The following is a 21,591-nucleotide window of genomic DNA, read 5'->3' as shown; positions in this document are numbered from 1 at the left end:
TTCCTTCATTATTTTGTCATGCTTTAAGGCCTAGGAAAGGCCTAGGCAAAACTCGTGATGGGCTTTTGTTAATCCCAGGCTTTGTTTAAGGGCACTGGCTTTTAATATTTAACTTAACCACTTAGTCAGTACTGAAACAGTTGTTGTGGAGGCCTGCATTAGTGAGACCTGGTCAGCCGCAATATGACATAATATGTCATAATATATATTATGACCTATCATATGACATATCATAATGTGATATTATAATTTAAGGATTATTTATGCCATTTCTCTGTCTTAGTGAGGATAGTAGAGAATTGAATGCACTAGTTTAAATGAAATCTGAAATCTGTGACTTGAGGTACACTTTTATAGTTTGTTGACTTGTTGACTTGACCTTTTGCCAAATCCTCTAATCAGTAAAAATCCTCTAATTGAGAGATTCTTCTCATTGTAACATTCTAGTATGTATGGACAAAAACATTGAATTTAATTTGACAAATTTGCTTTATGTGATAATATGAAGATCCTCAGATTATTAAATGGGAATAATGTCCCTCTTACATGCCTCACTAAACTGTTGTGAAATTTTTATGTTAATTTCAATTCAGCATAACAAGGAAGGCAGCATATAATTTTCCTAATGTATTTCTAAGTCAGAGATTATTAAACATAATTTTGTTTTTGATCACCTGGCACAATATGTGGTATATAGATTGCCATTAACTACCCAAGTAGTTATCGAGCACATAAGTGGGGTTATATCACAGTGAATAAATCATTTGTGGTTCTTCCTTACAATAGAATAGAAGATACAGAAAGAGTATGAATTCAGTGATACATGTTACATGGGTACCTAATCTTTTTTTTTTTTTTTTTTTTTTGAGATGGAGCCTCACTGTCGCCAGGCTGGAGTGCAGTGGCGCGATCTCGGCTCATTGCAGCCTCCGACTCCCTGGTTCAAGAGATTCTTCTGCTTCAGCCTCCCCAGTAGCTGGGATTACAGGCATAAGCCACCATGCCTGGCTAATTTTTGTATTTTTAGTAGAGATGGGGTTTCACCATGTTGGCCAGGCTGGTCTCGGATCTTCGGACCTCGTGATCTGCCCGCCTTGGCCTTGGGTACCTAATCTTAACTAGTAAAGGTAAAAGTCCCTGTTGTAATGTCATCTAAACTCTGACCTGAAGAGTAGACCAGTCAGTCAAGAGGGAGAGTTTACGTGGGGATAGGAAGAGAGAGTGTGAGCTAAAAAGCCTGAAGATAAGAGAAGTCGTGTTAGAAACTGATACTGGTTATAGTATGACAGCAATGGAGGTTGTAAAGGAAGAGTGGGAAAGAGGAAGCTAAAGAGGTGGAGGAGAAGTAAACCATCTGCATGAGTCATGTTAACAAGTCCCATTCAGTTCCAGCTGCAGGCAATGGGGAAACTATTATAGGATCTTAATAGGGGAGAGTAAAATACTCAAGTTGTCTTTTGGAAAGATTGTCGTGACTGCTTTTGGAGAATGTATTAAAGGTGAAGTGAGATTGGATACAGGGAGACAAGTTAAAAGGCTGTTGCTAAAGTCCAGGAAAGAATATTGATGATGTCAAATCTATAAGATGTGATGATTTACTGGATGTGGGCTTCATTGAGCCAGTAGCTTTGCCTCCAGTGGTAGAGTAGGGGATAAAGTTTTCCCCAAAGGGCTAGGTGCCAGCCCTTTTTCATGTAAAGTTGAGATCCTTCTTGGGGCTAAGCCTAAGCCAGGTGTGTTTCACATAAGCATTTTCCATTGATTTACCGCATTGTTAGTCATTGAGTGTAAGCTGACCCAACTCGAAATAGGATCATCAGGCTGGAGACTCCATGAGGCCTCCATGAGTTAGGCATTCAATTTCCACTGGAATCCAGAAGCAAGCTAATAGCTGCTTTTTGGAAGACGTAAACTTGATTGCTGTGTCAGGGGGGCAAAGCGTTCAAAACCCCAAGGGGCACCTGTAGGTGGAGGCTGCCTCCTTTTGCCAAATCCTCTAATCAGTGAAATCATGAGACTTATGGCTCAAAGTGATCCTTAGGATTGTGGGGCCCCAAAGGTACTAGTACACTTTTATACGTACAGCCCTTTCTGATTGGAAAAACCCTCACTAGCTCTTGAGTGAGTCTTTAAAGTACAAGCACATAACACATCAGGTTCTTCTTCTTCTTCTTCTTTTTTTTTTTTGTGACAGAGTCTCACTCTGTCACCCTGTCACCCAGGCCAGAGTGCAATGACGCAATCTTGGCTCACTGCAACCTCCGCCTCCTGGGTTCAAGTGATTCTGCTACCTCAGCCTCCTGAGTAGCTGGAACTACAGACGCATGCCACCATGCCCAGCTAATTTTATATTTTCACTAGAGACAGGGTTTCATCACGTTGGTCAGGTCTTGAACTTCTGATCTCAAGTGATCCGCCCGCCTCGGCCTCCCAAAGTGCTGGGATTATAGGTGCGAGCCACTGCACCCGGCTTATCAGTTCTTACTATACATTATGATGTAGAGGCAACAATAAGCACATTGAATTGGTCCAAAACATCCCACCCATAAGTCACATTTATTTTCCTAACCATTGTAAACCCTGCCCAGACCCTGTTAGCTTAATCTGGGTGTCCACCTGACAGGACTAGATAGAATGGTTACCTGGGTGCCTATTTCCAAGAGAACCATAAAATTTTGAGTCTCTCCCTGAACTTCTCTGGGCAAACCTCCTTGTATGTCTGGCCTTCAGTCCATCTTGGGGACCAGGGAGACCTCAGCCCCATTCCTAACCATCTTTCTCATTAAAGCAGAAGAGTTTGGGGGTGGGAGCAGAGAGGGATCAGGGAGTGTGGAGGGGGAGAGAGCAACTTGGTGCTGGTAATCAAGGCTTTACATTCACTTTGGGTCATTCTCTCGCAGTTTAATGTTTCTGGTCCACTTGAAGCTCTGTAGTTGGCAGCAAGGTCATCATTACTTACACCATTTCTTTTAGTTTAGGGGATTCCTTGGCTCAGCAGTCATAGCCACAGCCTTTCACGTGGGACCATGGGGCCTGTTGCCCTTATTGTTATGATACTCCCGTCCTTCCACCAGCCCAGAAGATAGTGAACAACTACCAGCCCACCATTTGGGTGGCTAATTTCAGCCTCACTTCTCACTGCTCAGTTTCTAAACATTAATTCCACCCTGTTCATTAACAGGTAAACAGGTGGCGGAGTCTTTATTCCCACCTTCTTCCCATCCACCACTAGGATCACTCTCAGATTCCAGGGTATCTTCCCTTGTCCCAGAACTCAGTCTGCAGGGCCTTTATCCTTTCTCTTAGAGAATTATGGCTATGTCAGCATCCCATCCTCTTTCCCCAGAACTGTCAAGAACCATGATAGTCTGAGATTTTATCCTACTTGCAAGCTAATAAGTTATCCTGCCACATTTTCATGGAATCTGGTAGCAGACGTGAAACTCCTGTGTTAAAGATCAAGGGCAGATTATTATTCTCTATAATAGTAGTAGCCAGAGTATCAGCATTTGTGCTGGTTTTCTGAGCCTCAGTCTACAGGATGACATGAAGAGGACCAGGTAGTATTTGTACACACAGTGGGCTATCTTGTTGGAGAGAAGCCCTGAGTTAAGGGAACCCAGATCTTTTCTAATGGGCAATAAGCATGCCTGCCCTTTGCTCTGGAGGGATACATTATATTTATTATACTGAACAGACAGTAAGCATGCTTGTCCTTTGCTCCAGAAGGAGATGCTATCTTTATTTCTCAAGACTGTTCACTCTACAAACATTCTTGAAAAGATAACTCTCTAGAGCAAAGGGCAGCTGGTACCTCTGCCTGTACTGTATGCAAAAGAGATACCTATGAAGCAGCCTCCCCAACATGGCGAAACCCTGTCTCTACTGAAAATGCAAAAAATTAGCTGGGTGAAGTGGCGAGCGCCTGTAATCCCAGCTACTCAGGAGGCTGAGGCAGGAGGAATCGCTTGAACCTGGGAAGTGAAGGTTGCGGTGAGCCGAGATCGCGCCACTGCACTCCAGCCTGGGCAACAAGAGTGAAACTCCATCTCAAAAAAAAAAAAAAAGAAGGTACTTATGAAGAATCATTTCCTAACATATATAAATAATACCTCATTAAATCTGACATTTAAAGAAGTGCCAGGCATACTGACGCACGCCTGCAATCCCAGCACTTTGGAAGGCTGAGGTGGACAAATCACTTGAGGCCAGGAGTTTGTGACCAGCCTGGTTGATATGGTGAAACCTTGTCTCTACTTAAAATACAAAGATTAGCTGGGTGTGGTGGTGCACGCCTGTAATCCCAGCTACTTGGGAGGCTGAGGCACAAGAATCACTGGAATCTGGGAGGTGGAGGTTGCAGTGAGCCGAGATCATGCCACTGCATTACAGCCTGGGTGACAGAGGGAGACTCCGTCTCAAAAAGTTCCTGGCATGTGATAAGAACACGACACATATTATTATTATTGGTGCTGTTCATTTTTTAATCTGTTTTTGAGGGCAAAGTTATATGTAATGACCTTGGTGGAAATTTGAGATTAATTTTCTCAAAGATGAGTTGGTCACTTTAATAACATTTACTCAAAAAGTAATGACTGACATGTTCATACATCTTTCAATTTGAAAGAGATCACAGGGTTTTGAGAATTTCAAGGACATTGAATTTAAGTGAAATATGAGAAAACCATCTTGGGATGCAAGGTATGAGATTAGTTTGCTTTCTTTATATCAAACCACAGTTCTCTACTTCAAATTCTGGCAAATTCCGACAAACTAAATGATGTTAATTAAGAACATCTTCAGGGAGGCTTCTTTCCCTTTATATGTATAGATTTAGGTAAATGAGAGGCTAGCATGGTTAGTGAAGGGAATGTTCAAATTCACAATTTTTCTTTTTTTTTTTTTTTTAGGGGAGTAGGGCTCCATTTTATTTATTAGCATCTTATAAATTATCCTCCCAGTTATTTTCTGTAAACAAGTCTTGTAAAAATGTTATTTTGAAAGCTAACTTGCTGAAGATTATTTGTTGTATTTGAATTTATTTTGATTTAACTGTTAAATACTAAATGTGTCCTGGTATTTAGTAAATATATTTACCGAGTTTTTTTTCAAAAGTATGGAGAAGTCAGCTTCATTTATTCCATTCATTTGGGTTAAAGCATACATGAATTTAGAGACTTGGAAACTTAAAACAATCTTCTTGCTATGGAGCTAGTGTCTCAGTTGCCAGTGGGTAAAAGCAGGTGGATCCCTGAAAATGAGGGATGAAGCATTTTGGAAAGTCTTTTTGATAATTGGAACTGCCTGTATTAAAATGTGAATATAGTTAAACTAAAGCTTTGTCTTTTTATTTATAGAACAGTATGTTGAAGCAGTAGTCAAAATATGTAGCCTGGTTGGCAACCTTTTGAAATGGGTGTGCCAGAGTTCCATTGTGGTATGTGCGATGGTGACAACTGGCCAGTGTTCAGTCTTTGGTATGTGGCACTGACCTCTTAGTAGTCTATTAACATTTTAAATGTGTATCTTTTAAGAACTTAGTTTTAGCAGATTTTCATTGTTCATGCCTTATAAGCAACTTTTAAAAATAGTGTTTTATTAAAATTAAGGTTTTTAAACCATTTTCAGTATGCCTAGTTTGGGTAGGAAGGTAGCCTATGGATTTAAATAATTTAAAAAATATATATAAGCACTTCACAATTCTTCCTAGTTGAGGTCTGCAAGTGGAACTTTTTGTGAAGTTCTTTTACTGCCCCTTGTCTCTCAGATCCCTTCTAGGATCTTGTTAGGGTCTCATAAGTAAGAGATGAATGAACAGTTTTGTTTATTTGTTTGTTTGTTTTCTGAGACAGAGTCTCGCTCTGTCACTCAGGCTGGAGTGCAGTGGCGCGATCTCGGCTCACTGCAAGCTCTGCCTCCCGGGTTCAAGTGATTCTCCTGCCTCAGCCTCCTGAGTAGCTGGGATTACAGGCACGTGCCACCATGCCCAGCGAATTTTTCTATTTTTAGTAGAGATGGGGTTTCACCATGTTGGTCAGGCTGGTCTCGAACTCCTGACCTCGTGATCCACCTGCTTTAGCCTCCCAAAGTGCTGGGATTGCACGCATGAGCCACCGCACCTCGCCAGTTTTGTTTTTAAAAGCATAACTGGTTAACTGTATTATAGAAACTATCATAAAGTAGGACTAAACAGGTACCGGTACCCTAAGACAATTTATTCCAGGTAGTTTTAACCACTGTATCCAGGTTACATTGCACATAAAGTCTTGTAACAAATTCCTGTACCTAATCATGACCCTTAGAAGTATTCCACTAAAAGGTAGAAAGTGAAAATCACTTATATAATGGGGATAAGTGGTATGTGTGCCATTTTGGTATGCTATTTTAATTTATGTTTTCATTTAAAATGTTTTGTTTTCTCACTGGTTTTTGGCTTTGGCATCTAGAGAAACCTAATCATTCCTTCAGTAAACATAATTATGTACTAACTTTTTTTCACCATCTTTTTAAAAACAATTTTATTGAGGTATACTTTATACACCATAAAATTCATCCATTTCAAATGCACAATTCAGTGATTATTAGTAAATTTATTCAGCTTTGCAACCATTACCATAGTCTAGGATATTGTCTGTTAACCCAGTAAGATCTCTTGAAATCGTATTCATCTTCCATACTACCCCCGCCCCAGGCATCCACTTTCCTATCTTCTAGCTCTTACACACCGCCCTTCCCTTCCTCTCCCTCTCCCTCTCTCTCCCCCTCCCTCTCTCTCCCCCTCCCTCTCCCTTTCTCTCTCTCTCCCCGTCTCTCCCTCTTTCCCTCTCACACTCTCTCCCTCACTCTCTCACTCTCTCACTTTTGCTTGATTATTCTTTCCTGGACATTTCTTATGAATGGAACATACAGTATCTTTTATGTCTGGCTTCTTTCATTTAATTTGTGGTTCATGCATGTTGAGTGTATCAGTAATTTGTTCCTTTCTATTGCTGAGTAGTATTCCATTCTGTGGATATGCCACATTTTGTTTATTCATTACCAGTTGATGGGTGTTTGGATGGTTCACAGTTTTTGGCTGTTATAAATAATGCTGCTATGAACATTTGTATGCAGATATGTGTGGACATATGTTTTCTTTTGCATAGATGCCTAGGAATAGAATTATTGGGTCATATGGAAAACTTATATAATTTTTAAAGAAACTGCCAAAACCAGACATGTTGGTGCTATTTTATGTCCTACCAGTAGTGTATGAGGATTTCAGTTTCTCTGAATCTTCCCAACACTTGTCATTATCTTTTTGATAATAATTACTCTACTGGGTGGGAAGTAGTATACATTGTGGTTTGAGTTTCCCTAATCACTAATGATGTTGAGCATCTTTTCAAGCCATTTTCTTCTTTTCTTTTCTTTTTTCTTTTTTTTTTTTAAAGAAAGGATTTTACTTTGTCACTCAGGCTGGATTACAGTGGCATAATCACACCTCACTGCAGCCTAGAACTCCTGGGCTCAAGCGATCCTCCTGCTTCAGCCTCCCAAAGGGCTGGGACTACAGGTGTGCGGCACGAAGCCATTTTTTCCGTCTGTTTTGGTGAAATGTCTGTCAGGTCTTTTTGCCCATTTTTAATTGGGTTGTCTTGTTACAGAGTTGTAAGAGTTCTTTATATATTTTATATCCAGGTCCTTTGTCAGATACATTATGTGCAAATATTTTCTCTCAATCTGTGACTTGTCCTTTTATTTTCTTAATGGTGTCTTTTTTTTTTTTTTTCTTAAGAGATGGGGTTCAGAGTTGAGGTCTTGCTGTGTTGCCCAGGCTAGACTCAAACTCAGGGCTCAAGTAATCCTCCTGCCTCTACCACCTTAATAATTGATGCTACAGATGTGCGCCACCACACTTGGCTGTTAACAGTGTCTTTTGAGGTGTAAGGGTTTTCACTTGGTAGACTCTAGTTTAACTTTTTTTTTTTTTTCCTGTTAAGAATGGTGCAGTGTGTGTCGTATCTAAGAAATCTTTGCCTAACCAAAGATTATGAGATTTACTCTTGTGTTTTCTTCTAAAAGTTTTTTAGTTTTGGTCCTTACATTTAGGTCTATGATCCATTTTTGTTAACTTTATGGTGTAAGTTACTAAGTTCAACTTTTTGCATGTGGATATCCAGTAGTCTCCGAACCATTTTTGAAAAGACTATCTTTCTTCTACTGAATTGCCTTCATATCTTTGTTGGTAATCAGTTGACCACAAATGTTTGGGTTTTTCTATAGACTTTTATGTCTGTTTCATTGATCTATCATTCTGCTAGTACCACATGGCTTGATTACTGTAGCTTTCATACTGTATTTTAATAATGGAAATTCTTGTAAACATACATGCTCATATTTATAAAAAAAATTGAAACAATATAGAGTAGTAAAAGAAAAAAACAAAAATCACCATCTAGGTAGTCACTGTTTTGGTGACCATCTTTCCAGCCATCTTTATGCATATATATATGTTAGATGACTACACATACATACTCTCCACATTTATTCATAGAGACACATCAGTATTTGCCTACGCTCATTGTTCTTGTGTACTTTTTGAGTGAATACATTTATTGTCAGCTTTAAGAGAGAACTGATTATTTTTCTTTCTGCGGGGACTTTTGTAATTTTGTGCATTTTTACTGACTTAAACTTCTCAGCAGACCGAAGCCTCTTTGAGCTAAGAACTATGAGTGCATTTTTCTTGGTAGCATGTTTAAATGGAATTTACTTCTCACTTCATCTGGTAAAAGATGACTTTAAAACTTTTTTTTTTTTTTGGGAGACAGAGTCTCGCTGTTGCCCAGGCTGGAGTGCAGTGGCGCAATCTCGGCTCACTGCAACCTTCGCCTCCTGGGTTCAAGCTATTCTCCTGCCTCAGCCTCCTGAGTAGTTGGGATTACAGGCACGCACCACCATACTTGGCTTTTTTTTTTTTTTTTTTTTTCGTATTTTTAGTAGAGACAGGGTTTTACCATGTTGGCTAGCCTGGTCTCAAACTCCTGATCTCAAGTGATCTGCCCACCTCGGCCTCCCAAAGTGCTGGGATTACAGGCATGAGCCACTGCACTTGACTCTAAGACAGTTTTTTAAATGTGTGCTCTATGAATGGAGCACATTATATGTAGAACTTGTAACAAAATTAATTCCCAAATCCAGTTTTAGACATTTAAAGTTTTTATAAATCTGCTCTTGAGTATTAGATTAACTTTTTGGCAGTTGGTGATAATGAGTGTGGAGCCAGTAGATACCATGTGTAGTGATACAGAATTTTATTTGCAATCATGTGAGGACTGATCCCCACTGCAAGCTTAGTTTTATCATGCTAATAAAGGAATAGCCACCTTTGTTCTTTTGCGTTTCAGAATTTGGTCCCAGTTCTTGTTGAAAATATCTCAGGATCTAGCTTCACTGAGGGGTTACAAGGTTGAATTCGCAAATTCTGAAATGTTTCTCTCCTGCTACTAGTGTAGGTCACATCGCATTATTAGGAACTCCTCTGACACCTGCATTTTTCTTGTAGTATGATTTTATATGGTGCATACATGGTTCAACATCATATTTAGAGATGTAACAGCTCTAGGAGACTGTGTAGATTACACTTTTTAAAAGATTGAAGTTTAATCTCTGGTAGGGAGCCATTAAAGGGTTTGGACTTCAGAGTGGCACAGTGAGACAAATTTTAGAAAGAGCAACACACTAATTCAGTGGAAATTTGATGCTTAAAAAAGGTAATGTGCTTAAATTAGGTGATAAACTGGATTGCTTAATGAAATTATATAAATGAAGTGTTATTGTACAAGGTTTTAAAAATTTAAACTTATATTTTTAAGTGGCATAAAGGGACAGTGTTAACAATGGCTGAGTGGTAAGGTTGTGGATTTTTATTTTCATCCTGCTTTTCATGGAAAATTTAGAAAATACAAAATATGAAATAAGGTGCTAAAACGGGTGGAACTCTTGTATTCTGAGTTTGACCCTAAGTCGACAGATGCATATTTCTAAAGTGAGTTTTAAGGACATCATGCAGGTGTTCAAAAGAGAGCCAGAAAATGGATCTTGTGACTTCTAATACATATCCATCTGTTGTTGTAAAAGGTTTTATTCAGAAAGTTGGAAATTGGAAAAGAGTTTTTGACGCATTGTTAGAAATTGGAAAAGTTTTTTAACCCAGTTGTTGGTATTCTAGGAGTCTTTCCTAACCTCTTTCCTCCGTCTTTGTGGGAGGGACAGAAAGTACTCCCCCTCCAGTAAAGATAGAAGGGCTTTATAGTGACCACTTGGTGAGCTTAATATGTAGCTCTTGCAATTTGGGGGACACAGTGGATTGATGTCTGTCTAACTCATACCTGGAAATTTTCAAGGGTGAAGGAGAGACTATCTGCTTTGGCAGCACAGCAAATAAAGCAAGGTTGCTGTATAGATGGACTGCCAGTGCTCCCAAAGTTTTTTGGACTAAGAGATCTGTGTTTCCCATAGATCACATGAGGGCCACCTGAGAGAAGTGAGACCACATAAGAGAAAACCCAAAAGAGTAGGGTATAAGGGGGACAGGATGGAGGCTGGATTCTCAGAGGAGATGCATTACAGGAATTGGAGTGAGAGCTCCCAGCTTTCAAGGAACCCCTGAAAGCATTCCTGAACAGAATCAGCTTTAAACTTTATTATCATTATTATTATTACTATTTTTTAAGATGGAGTCTCGCTTTGTCACCCAGGCTGTACTGCAGTGGCATGACCTTGGCTCACTGCAACCTCCCTGGTTCAAGCAATTCTCGTGCCTCAGCCTCCTGAGTAGCTGGGACTACAGGTGCACACCACCATGCCCGGCTAATTTTTGTATTTTTAGTAGAGGCGGGGTTTCCCCATGTTGGCCAGGCTGGTCTAGAACTCCTGACCTCAGGTGATCCATCTTCCTCGGCCTCCCAAAGTGCTGGGATTACAGCTGTGAGCCACCGCGCCTGGCCTAAACATTTTTTGAGTCATGAAGGTGTCTAAGCTCTCTGATAGCACATAATTGCCTCACCCAGGGTTAGCAAGGTGGAAAGGAGTGGAGTAAAAACGTAGTGCTCTTGTACTGTGTAGGGCTGAGCTGGGAAAGCAGAGAAACTAAATGAGAAAAATTTGACGATTATACTAAAGATCTTTCAGTCACTGCAGCCTCAACTTCCCAGGCCTGAGCGAGCCTCCCACGTCAGCCTCCTAAGTAACTGGGACTATAGGCATGCACCACCACATCTGGTTTTTTTTTTTTTTAATTTTTTTTTTAAATTTTTTTGTAGAGACAGGTTCTCCGTATGTTGCCCAGATTGGTCTCCAGCTCCTGGGATTGAGTGATCCTCTGTCTCAGCCTCCCAGATTGTTGGGAGTACAGGTGGGAGCCACTATGCCCAGCTGGATCTTTCATTTTTAAAAGTCAGGTTGTTTTTATAACTTGGGAGTGACCAAAGTCATGATCATTAGCCTAAATGAAAGTTCAGGGACATTAACTATGGCTACAGAGTAACTTTAAAGGCTACAGAGTAACTTTAAAGTCGTGGACAAAAAATTATTTTTTATAGTTACATCCCACAGGTTCAGCTTGTTCAGTATAATGGTTACAATTGTTTTTCTAATAAACAAATTAACGAGAATGAATTTTTAGAAGAATGTGCTCATGGAGGCATTTTGTTGTGAATAAAGTGGCATCAACTTTGGGATAGGCAGATCTGTTCTGGAAACAGATCTACCCCTTATTGACACTGACCTCTTATTAGCACTGATGTGAGGTAAGTAACACCCCCCCACCTTTTTTCCTTTTTGAGGCAGGTCTCACTCTGTCGCTTGGGCTGCAGTGTGGTGGCATGATCATAGCTCACTGCAGTCTTTACCTGGTATCAAGCAGTCCTCCCATCTCAGCCTCATGAGTAGCTGGGACAGCAGACACGTACAACCACACCTGGCTATTTTTTTTTTTTTTTTGGTAGAGATAGAATCTCACTTATTGCCCAGGCAGGTCTCAGATTTCTAGGCTCAGGCAGTCCTCCTGCCTCAGCCTTGCAAAGTGTTGGGGATACAGGCATGAGCTACTGCAGCTGGCCTAAACCAGTTTTTGAAATTCATTTTCCTCATTTACTTTTTGTAAAAAGGTAACATCACCGGTTTTGCAGTGTTTTACAAAAAAAATTATCGTCTATAGCAGAATGCATGGTACATACTAGATATTCACATATATTCGTACTTTTTCCTCCTTAAAGCAAATATTCCCTATTAAGTGTTTTTACTCTTTTTCATGTTTTACTTCTTCAAAATGTATTCCTTAAAAATACTAAATGGAGGTAGGGAGTTTAGTACATAAATGATGTACTATCAAGGATGTAAGAAATGTTTAATCTTTAGTATAGCCAAAAATTATACTTTTGATTTGAAATGTGAAAAGTTTTCAGAAAGAATGAAAAGTAGTTTTACTGACGTGTGAGGGAAGTGTATGAAATAAGAGACTAAAGGTAGACTTGGCCGGGTGCAGTGGCTCACACCTGTAATCCCAGCACTTTGGGAGGCTTAGGTGGGTGCATCACCTGAGGCCAGGAGTTTGAGACCAGCCAGGCCAACATAGTGAAACTCCGTCTCTACTAAAAATACAAAAATTAGCTGGGCGTGGTGGTGAGCGCCTGTAATCCCAGCTACTTGGGAGGCTGAGGCACGAGAATCGCTTGAACCTGGGAGGCAGAGGTTGCAGTGAGCCGAGATTGTACCACTGCACCCCAGCCTGGGTGACAAGAGTGAAACTCTGTCTCAAACATACATACATACATAAATGTAGACTTAGGTGGAGATTTTTTTCTTTTTCTTTTTTTTGAGATAGAGTTTCACTCTTGTCGCCCAGGCTAGAGTGCAATGGAGTGATATCGGCTCACCACAACCTCTGCCTCCCAGGTTCAAGCGATTCTTCTGCCTCAGCCTCCCAAGTAGCTGGGACTACAGGCATGTGCCACCATGCCTGGCTAATTTTGTATTTTTTTTTTTTTTTTTTTTTTTCATTTGAGACGGGGTTTCCCCTGCTGATCAGGCTGGTCTAGAACTCCCGACCTCAGGTGATCCGCCCACCTCTGCCTTCCAAAGTGCTGGGATTACAGGAGTGAGCCACCGCGCCCAGCCAGAGAATTTTTTCATTACTGTTCGTAGTAGGAGTAGTTTGGAATGTATAAAACAAAGTAAAGCATCTTTTTTGTTTTTTTTGGAGATGGAGTCTCACTCTGTCGCCCAGGCTGGAGTGCAGTGGTGTGATCTTGGCTCACTGCAAACTCTGCCTCCCAAGTTCATGCCATTCTCCTGCCTCAGCCTCCCGAGTAGCTGGGACTACAGGCGCCCGCCACCATACCCAGCTAATTTTTTGTAGTTTTAGTTGAGATGAGATTTCACCGTGTTAGCCAGGCTGGTCTCGATCTCCTGACCTCGTGATCCGCCCGCCTCGGCCTCCCAAAGTGCTGGGATTACAGGCGTGAGCCATCGCGCCCGGCCTTTATTTGATATTTTTTAAATGATCTTGGTGTTTTGCCATTTTTTCTGGATGTTCTACTTTTATATTAATGTTCAAATTTTATGTTTTGAAACAAAGTTTTCTTTTTAATTATCCTGGGACCTCTTAAATATCTCAAAAAACTGTTCTATACCATCTTTAATTTTTGAATATCTTTATTATCTGTATTTATACTTCAGAGTTATATTTGTAACATAAATTCTGCTTGTTTGTAGGAATGGCTTTAAATTGGGAAGGAAATTACAGTTAGTTTTCTATTCGAGACCAGAATATTCTTTATAATTCATTAACGGGTCCTTGGTTGCAAATAGCAGAAACTGACTAGGTAATTTGGATATAAAAGGAATTTATTGGGATGATGACAGGTAGGTTACAGAATTGATGGAGAGAGTGGGAACCCAGGTTCACAAAATGAGCAATAACCAGAGGCAGATGAGCAGCAAGAAAATACGGCCCAGATTATGTTACCATAACAGTGTGGTTAGTGCACTGTGGCCACTGGTCTCTTACTGTTGCCACTGTGAACCATTTCAAGTGTCCTTGGTCTTTGGATACAAAGTCCTGGGGTGTAGATAAAGTATTTGTGATCTGACCTCTTCCCTGAACTCCATACTTCCGTATCCATCATTGCCTTCTCAACATCTTCAGATTGGTGGCTCATAAGCCTCTCAAATTTAACGTGTCCAAAACTGAACTCCTCTTCTTTTTTTAGTCTTCACACCTGCTCCTTTTCATCCAGGCAAGCTGTCTGATAGAAAATATTTCATAATCAAGATTTGTCTGCTTTGTTTCTTGATAAATAGAATCAGTTTATATATACCTGACAAGTTTATTACATAGGGTAATGTTGAATACATCCCGTTGCATTGCATCATCAGGCATATAATGTCTGTCACATTTTTGGTGATACTAAATTTTATCCCTCAATTAAGATGGTGTCAACCAGCCTGGGCAACATGCTGAAACCTTGTCTCTACAAAAAAAATACAAAAATTAGTTGAGTGTGGTGGTGTGATCCTGGGAGGTTAAGGCTGCCGTGAACTGTGATCGTGCCGCTGCACTCCAGTCTAGGCAAGAGAGTGAGACCTTGTAAAAGGTCTTGGTTTGGTGATACTTTCAAACCATGTGAATATCTGGTTGCCCAAAACTTTTCATTGAGTAGCCTAACATAGGAGAGGACAGACACTCAAATAATGGCTATTAATGTATATCTGAATAATAGCTATTAGTTATTATCAGGAAGTTAGGGAAGAAGAAAACCTTCCTGTTTTAGTTTCAGTTTGTAATAGTGTAGAGGAAAGATAAGTAAATTATTATGAATCTCAAATTCTGAAAAGAAGCATTAACAGTCATTCTCCAATATGGACTGCAAAGGTGACAAGTGATGGCTACATACAATTTAACTTTTTTTTTAATAGATAAGACTCATGTCTGAGTAAAAGGTACATTAGGAAGGAGGCTGAAAGAAATGGCTAAAATAAATATTGGTGATCTGTTCACTTCAGTGATCAGTACTTTCTCGTACATCATTTAGCATAGATCAACATTTTTCTCCATTTTTGTGGTTTTAGTACTTACAATTTTTTTCCTATTCTTGCACTTTAATATTTTTTCTGTTAATTCAAGGAAGCAAGGTCTACTTCCCAAATGACTGAAATTTTGTCTCTTGTTATAAGAAATCTATCTCTGTAGATAAAATAAATTCCTAGATACTGCAAATAGTAAACTAAACAGTAAAATCTAGAATACGGAAGTGCTCCTACATTTGGTGGAAATCAAATGAAAGGTGAAAGGGAGAATTTCTAAAATGTACAGGTTTTTGTAAGGTATTAAATTAGTGAATGAGGAGGGTAGCAGAAGGTAAAACATCCAGGATGTTATGAGTTAATGGTTTCAGAATTTATTTTAAAATCAAATTTTGTTTATCTTTTCCAGTCTGAAATACCTAGGTAAAAATTACTGATGATACGGAAGTCTGTCACATAGCAGTTGAAGTACAGTTATGGCACTCATTCTGTTTGTTGGTGACTATCTGTTAAAAATCATTTAAACTAAGATGTTTAAGTCTAGGAAATAAAGAAATAGCCAAAATCTGAAAATACTGAATGTTTTCTGCTTAATTATCTCTATGAAACTTCTAAATGTTAGGAAAAATAAAGTTCTTCTACTGAAGAATTATGAGCTCTTTTGAGAAATGAACCTATCTGATATGATATATTTATAGTTGTGTGTATTGATGTCTTGTCTGTTGAACCCATTAGATTCCATGTGGCTACTAATGAGCACTTGGGAGAAAAGCTCATAAGACATGTAAGGTAGTTTTTAAAAGAGGAGAAGATAGACAAGCACCACTTCATAGGACATTTAACAGGCTGGACTTATGTGTTTTGAAGATAAAGGTTTACTATATAAATATATACTCTGACCATGAAAGAGTAATTTTTAGAACTGTACATTTTTTTTTTGAAAGTGTTTTCCCCAATTTGGTTTGTAAGTTCAGACTTGATAGTCCAAATTTGGAATTATATAAGCTATCCAATAAGTAGAAATAACAGAAGGGCAAACAGATTAAGGTTCAAACATGGATAGCAAACGGGATAGAAATTATTGAAGAAATCAGTGCAGTTTTGTATTTATTAGGACTGAAAAATCTTACCTGGTGTTCTTCTGAATTCTTGGAGTTGTCTCAGTCTTAGTTTAATAAAGCCTTTTTCTTAAGGATTTTAGTATTATTTATAATGTTACCCCATTGTTAACAATCATAGGTAGTAATTAAAATGCTTTGTATAGGAGAAGATTTTCCTTTTCCAGTTTAGTGTGTATGCTAACATAAATCCTAAAATTAAGTTATTTGACTTAATTTGAAGCATATAAAAATGTCTTTGGAAATTGTTAGTAGTACTGGTGTTTTTTTAAGTATGTAAGGCACCCAGACATCTCACTTCTCTAGCTTTCTCTGACATTCTCCTCTAGACATAATGAAATTACTCCCTCATCTGTTTTCCCATAGCAGTTTAACCACAGAACTCCAGCATAGCATTTTATTTAATTGTACTGTATTGTAGTAATTTGTTTACATGTCATCTCATAGACTATGAGCTTTATGAGGACAGATCTTGTTTTTACACAGCATTTTGTACTTTGCCATACATAGAATGTCTGGCCTATTGGGAGTCTGTAACTGATCTTTGTTGAGTTTTGAGGACGTTTTTAACACTATGTGACAAAGTATTTTTCATAGTCTTAAAATCTATTGTTTTATTGCTACCAAGACATGCAGTAATATATATTACCACATATCAGATATATAGTATCATTCCAAAGTGGTTATCTATGCCTGTTGGTGCAACTGAGTTTTATCAGTCCAGAAAAACTATATCTATCTGTAGGCTGGGTGGGCACAGTGGCTCACACCCACAATCCCAGCACTTTGGAAGGCCAAGGCCAATCACTTGAGGCCAGGAGTTCGAGACAAGCCTGGCCAACGTGGCAAAAACCCATCTCTTAAAAAAATAAATAAAATAATTTAAAAACTGTATCTGTAAAACCGTGGTAGACACACCTTAGAGTATTTCATTTGAAGTCTCTTTATTTAATTTTTAATAGGAGAAATTACATATTTTTCTAAATTTTACCAGTTTTCTGCTAACGATACATTGACCTCTCCTTATCTCTCTTTTCCCCAAACAAATCATTTTAGCAGAATGACAGCCTTTTGGAACCTTAACTTTAGATGAGTTGCATTTATTCTAATGTACTTATATTATTTATGATGTTTGCTTATTCACTCATTCAGCATCTATACTTTGGAGACTGTGATGTTTCAGGCATTGTGCTTAGTGCAGAGCAGAGTATAATAACAATGAACAGCCTGTGATAGCCACTTTGAGTCATAGGAAAGGGTCCAGCGTTTTGATGAGTGATATGATGTGCTGTGAGGCCTACTGAGATTTTTAACTTACACATGGAATATACCTTTATCTCACACTGTCCTGTTCTCTAAATTTCTGTTGTAATTGTAGTCTGTAACAATACTTTGGTGTTGACAGAATTATTATCAATTTGTTACTTTTTATATATGCAAGTATTATTTCCACAGGAAGTCATTAACTGCTTTCAGAATAAAGATTGTTGTTTTCTTTTTTCAATGCTTAGAAAATGTAAAAAGCATTCTTAGTGTGCAGGTTGAACAAAAAGCCATGGGATTAGGCATGGTCTGTGGGTGGTTTGCAGACCCCTGCTTTAGATAGACAAAGCAATATTATCATATCTGGTCACTTTTCTATGTAAAGTTTCTTAATCTGTGATTGGGCAATCCTGGCTATATATTGGAAACATTGTGTGGCTTCTTAAAAAAACAAATACCATGGCGTACCGTAGACTTGGTGAATAAGAATCTGCTGTGGTAGCTCTGTGGCATGCATAGTTAAAAACAGGGTGGTGGTGTTCCATGGATGATTGTGGTGGGCAGCCATTATTGATAGTATGTACTGGCCAGTGGTCACTCGTAACACGTGAAAATGAAGGAATACGAGGTAGGGTGGATTTTCTTTTTCCAATTTTTTTGTTATTAAATCACTGCAGTAGTAGGGTAGATTTTCTAATAAAACTAGAACTGAGGTATTTAAAGAAAGAATTAAATTTCTTAAAAAGCTGCTTTAACAATACATAAAAAAGACTTTTTTTCTTTTTTGAGATGGTGTCTTGCTCTGTCACCCAGGTTGGAGTGCAGTGGTGTGATGTCGGCTCACTGCAACCTCCACCTCCCAGGTTCAAGCAGTTCTGTCTCAGCCTCCTGAGTAGCTGGGATTACAGGCATGCGCCACCACACCCGGCTAATTTTTGTATTTTTAGTAGTGACGGGGTTTCGCCTTGTTGGTCAGGCTGATCTCAAACTCCTGACCTCATGATCCGCCCGCCTTGGCCTCCCAAAGTGCTGGGATTACAGGCGTTGAGCCACTGCACCTGGCCAAGATATTTAAGAGAAATCTTGGAAATTTTTTTTTAAGAATTGAGTCAGCCTGAGATCTCTGTGTCCTATGCCATTACAATTACAGATATAGACTAATGGGAAGGATGATGTGTAGATATGTGATCAGGTTTCTGCATTAGAAGGATTATTCTAGTAACATTATGGAGAATTAGTTAGAAAGGATTAGAGATGGAGCAGTGAGACCCAAATAGGCTATAGTAGGAGTCGTGGCTTGAACTGCTAGTTCAGTGGCTGTGTGAGTAGAGATCTTCAGGAAATAGAATGGTCGGGTTTTTCAGGTCTTACAGTACAGGTATGAATGATGACTGGTGTTTTCTAACTTGGATGGATGAATGGTATTGGTATGTATTAATACATAAACTTCTTTAAGATCAGTGCTTAAATCTTAAACAGTTTGGTATTTCTAGAACCTAGTACAATATCTGCCACGTGGTGGATATTTAATCTGTGTTGCTAAAAATAGCTACAACTAAGTGAATGTTTGTGATTTTTCCTAAGCACTAAACATGCATTCTCATTGAATCTTATTTAATGCTTGCAGCAGTGCTGTAAGGTCTGTTAACTCCATTTGACAAATGGGGAAACTAATGCTTACTAGCTGTGTGATCCTGAGTTATGGTAATTGTCAGAACTAGGATTCAAACTGGTATTTGACTGGTTTCAAATCCTCTAGACTAAAACTTTTCTACCTATATATGCTATGCTGTTTCCCTTCGTTGTAAAATACTTAAGCACTGCATATTAAATAGGGAACAAAAGACTTGAGAAACAGATTTTATCTTCCCTCATTTATACAACTAACATCTGCAACCAGTGAGTAGCAGTGTACTATTGGACGAAAATGCTTTAGAATTATAGGGATTGATGTGGGCTGGAGTCCTCGGGAAAAGCCTGTTGTAAGTAGGAATAGCTTTAAATTGGCCTTTTAAGGATAAGAGCCTTTTTAGAAGGAAGAAAGGAATGCCTTTTTAGGAGGAAACAGATTTCAGGACTGGAATGGGCATAGGCTGTTAGGGGGCTCTGCTCTAGTAGCATGTTTATTAGGAGTAGCCTGAAATCAGAATGGGTATTCATTCCTAAGTGTGCCAGTTTGAGAATGTATTCTGAAGAGTATTGGGAGCTATTAGAAGTTTTTTTTTTTTTTTAATAGAGCAGTGATGAGATAAAATTAGTGTCTCTTATAGTGCTTGACTAATATTAGGTACTCAGGTATTTTGTGATAGAAATAAAGTGGGGAGAGAACTACAGAAGTAGGTTAACCGTTTAGGAGATTATTGCAGTGGTTAGGAGTGAGAGCATAAAAATCTGAGCTACAGAAATGACAAAGAATAAATATGAATTTAGGAGAAATTGAAAGCAAAGGAATAGAAGCCTTTTTAGAAGAAAGTTGGATAGAATTTCATTTCAGAAGAAAGTAGAATAGAAGATTTGCATTTTATTACTGACTCTGCCCAAATTTAACCTTTCTGGGTCTCAACTTTCCCATTTGTGAAATGGAATTGGGACAAGATATGATTTTAAATTGAAATCATAAAGCTTATTTTTAGCTTTAAAACTTTTGTCTCTATGGGCTTTTCTTTTGTTGAACTATTTCAGAGATCACCTGTATATCAGATTTCAAAGTTAAAATATAAATACGAATGTAATAGAATGTCTTAAGTTCTAAAGCTTGAGTGAGATAGTTCTTCTGGAGACTAGGCATTAGATCCTCTAGATCACAGAGTAAATACATACATTAGAGTAATGTGGATCTTGGAAAATGCAATTTCTCAGGCTTGACCCACAGAATTTAGTGGGTTGTGGCAAGCCTGAGAATCCACATTTTTGGCAGATGCAGATGGTCCATGGACCATTTTTAAAAGTTTTATTAAGCATACAGTTTGTTGAGCTTCAACATAGTTAATCACCCATGAAACCATCACCACAATCAAGATAATGAACATAATCACCTTCAAAGTTTTTTCCTGCCTGCTTCAAATCTATCCACCCTACCTGCCCCTAGACCCCAGTCAACCACCTGTGCCCTTTCTGTCATTATTAGTTTGCATTTCCTAGAATCTTACTTTTTTATTAATTAATTTTTTTAGAAACGGGGTCTCACTGTGTTGCCCAGACTTGACTCCTAGAATCTTATAATGAGGACTCATGCAATATATATTCTTTTATATCTGGCTTCTTCAACTCAGCATAGTGATTTTGAGATTTATACTTATTATTGGATGTGTCAGTAACTTGTTTCTTTTATTGCTGAATAGTATTCCAGCATATGGAAATACCACAGTCTGTCCATTCATTTGTTGATGAACATTTGGGTTGCTTGCAGTTTGAGACTACTACAAGTAAAGTTGCTATGAACATTAGTGTATGATTCTTTGTATGAACATAGTGCTTTCATTTTTCTTGGATAAATACCTAGATGGAATGACTGTGTCATATTGAAGATGTATATTTAACTTTTTAAAGTGGCTTTGCACAAGTGTATAGGAATTCATTTGCACTGTATTCTCACCAGCACTTGGTATGGTCATTTACAGTATTTTTTTAGCCACCTAGTATGTTTTCAGTTTGTATTTCTCTAGTGCCTGATGGTGTTGAGCATCTTTTCAAGTGCTTATTTGCAATCCATTTAGCTTTGGTGAATTATCTGTTGAAATCTTTTGCCTGTTTTTAGATTCAGTTGCTTTCCTTCTTAGGTTGTAAAAGTTCTGTATACAGGCAGTTCTCATTTTGTGCTGTGGAAGGTAAAAACACTTGTGCAGACTTAAATTTTGCAAAGCAATCTTAGAAATTGTGTTGTTCATGATTTTTAGAAATTTTCGTCAAAACATACTCTCATTGTTGCAAAATGTATAGGGAAATGGATAAAACAGTAAAACTAGTATTTACTTAGTACAGTGTAATTTAAACCTTGAAAATTAAAGTGTTTTATTTCTTTGTAAAAATCTTTTCAAGAGTAATTAGAACTGTGCCTGTTTTCTTCTTCCCTGTTGTACCGTGTGGAGTGAGCATCATTTCTAGGCCTTGGACAAGTTGTTAATACTTCTAAATTTGGATC

At 38.5% G+C, this 21,591-nt stretch overlaps 1 protein-coding gene across 13 annotated transcripts in view; it reads left to right on the top strand.

Annotated features, from left to right (window-relative positions):
• Positions 1–21,591, top strand: part of CYRIB (CYFIP related Rac1 interactor B) — a 176,736-nt gene that overhangs the window by 81,825 nt on the left and 73,320 nt on the right. The gene's annotated exons all lie outside the window — the stretch shown is intronic.

This window comes from Pongo pygmaeus, chromosome 7 (assembly GCF_028885625.2).
Source record: "Pongo pygmaeus isolate AG05252 chromosome 7, NHGRI_mPonPyg2-v2.0_pri, whole genome shotgun sequence".
NCBI classification, from domain to species: Eukaryota; Metazoa; Chordata; class Mammalia; order Primates; family Hominidae; genus Pongo; species Pongo pygmaeus.
Note: the sequence above shows the minus strand (reverse complement) of the source record. Positions and strands in the feature narration are given on the sequence as shown.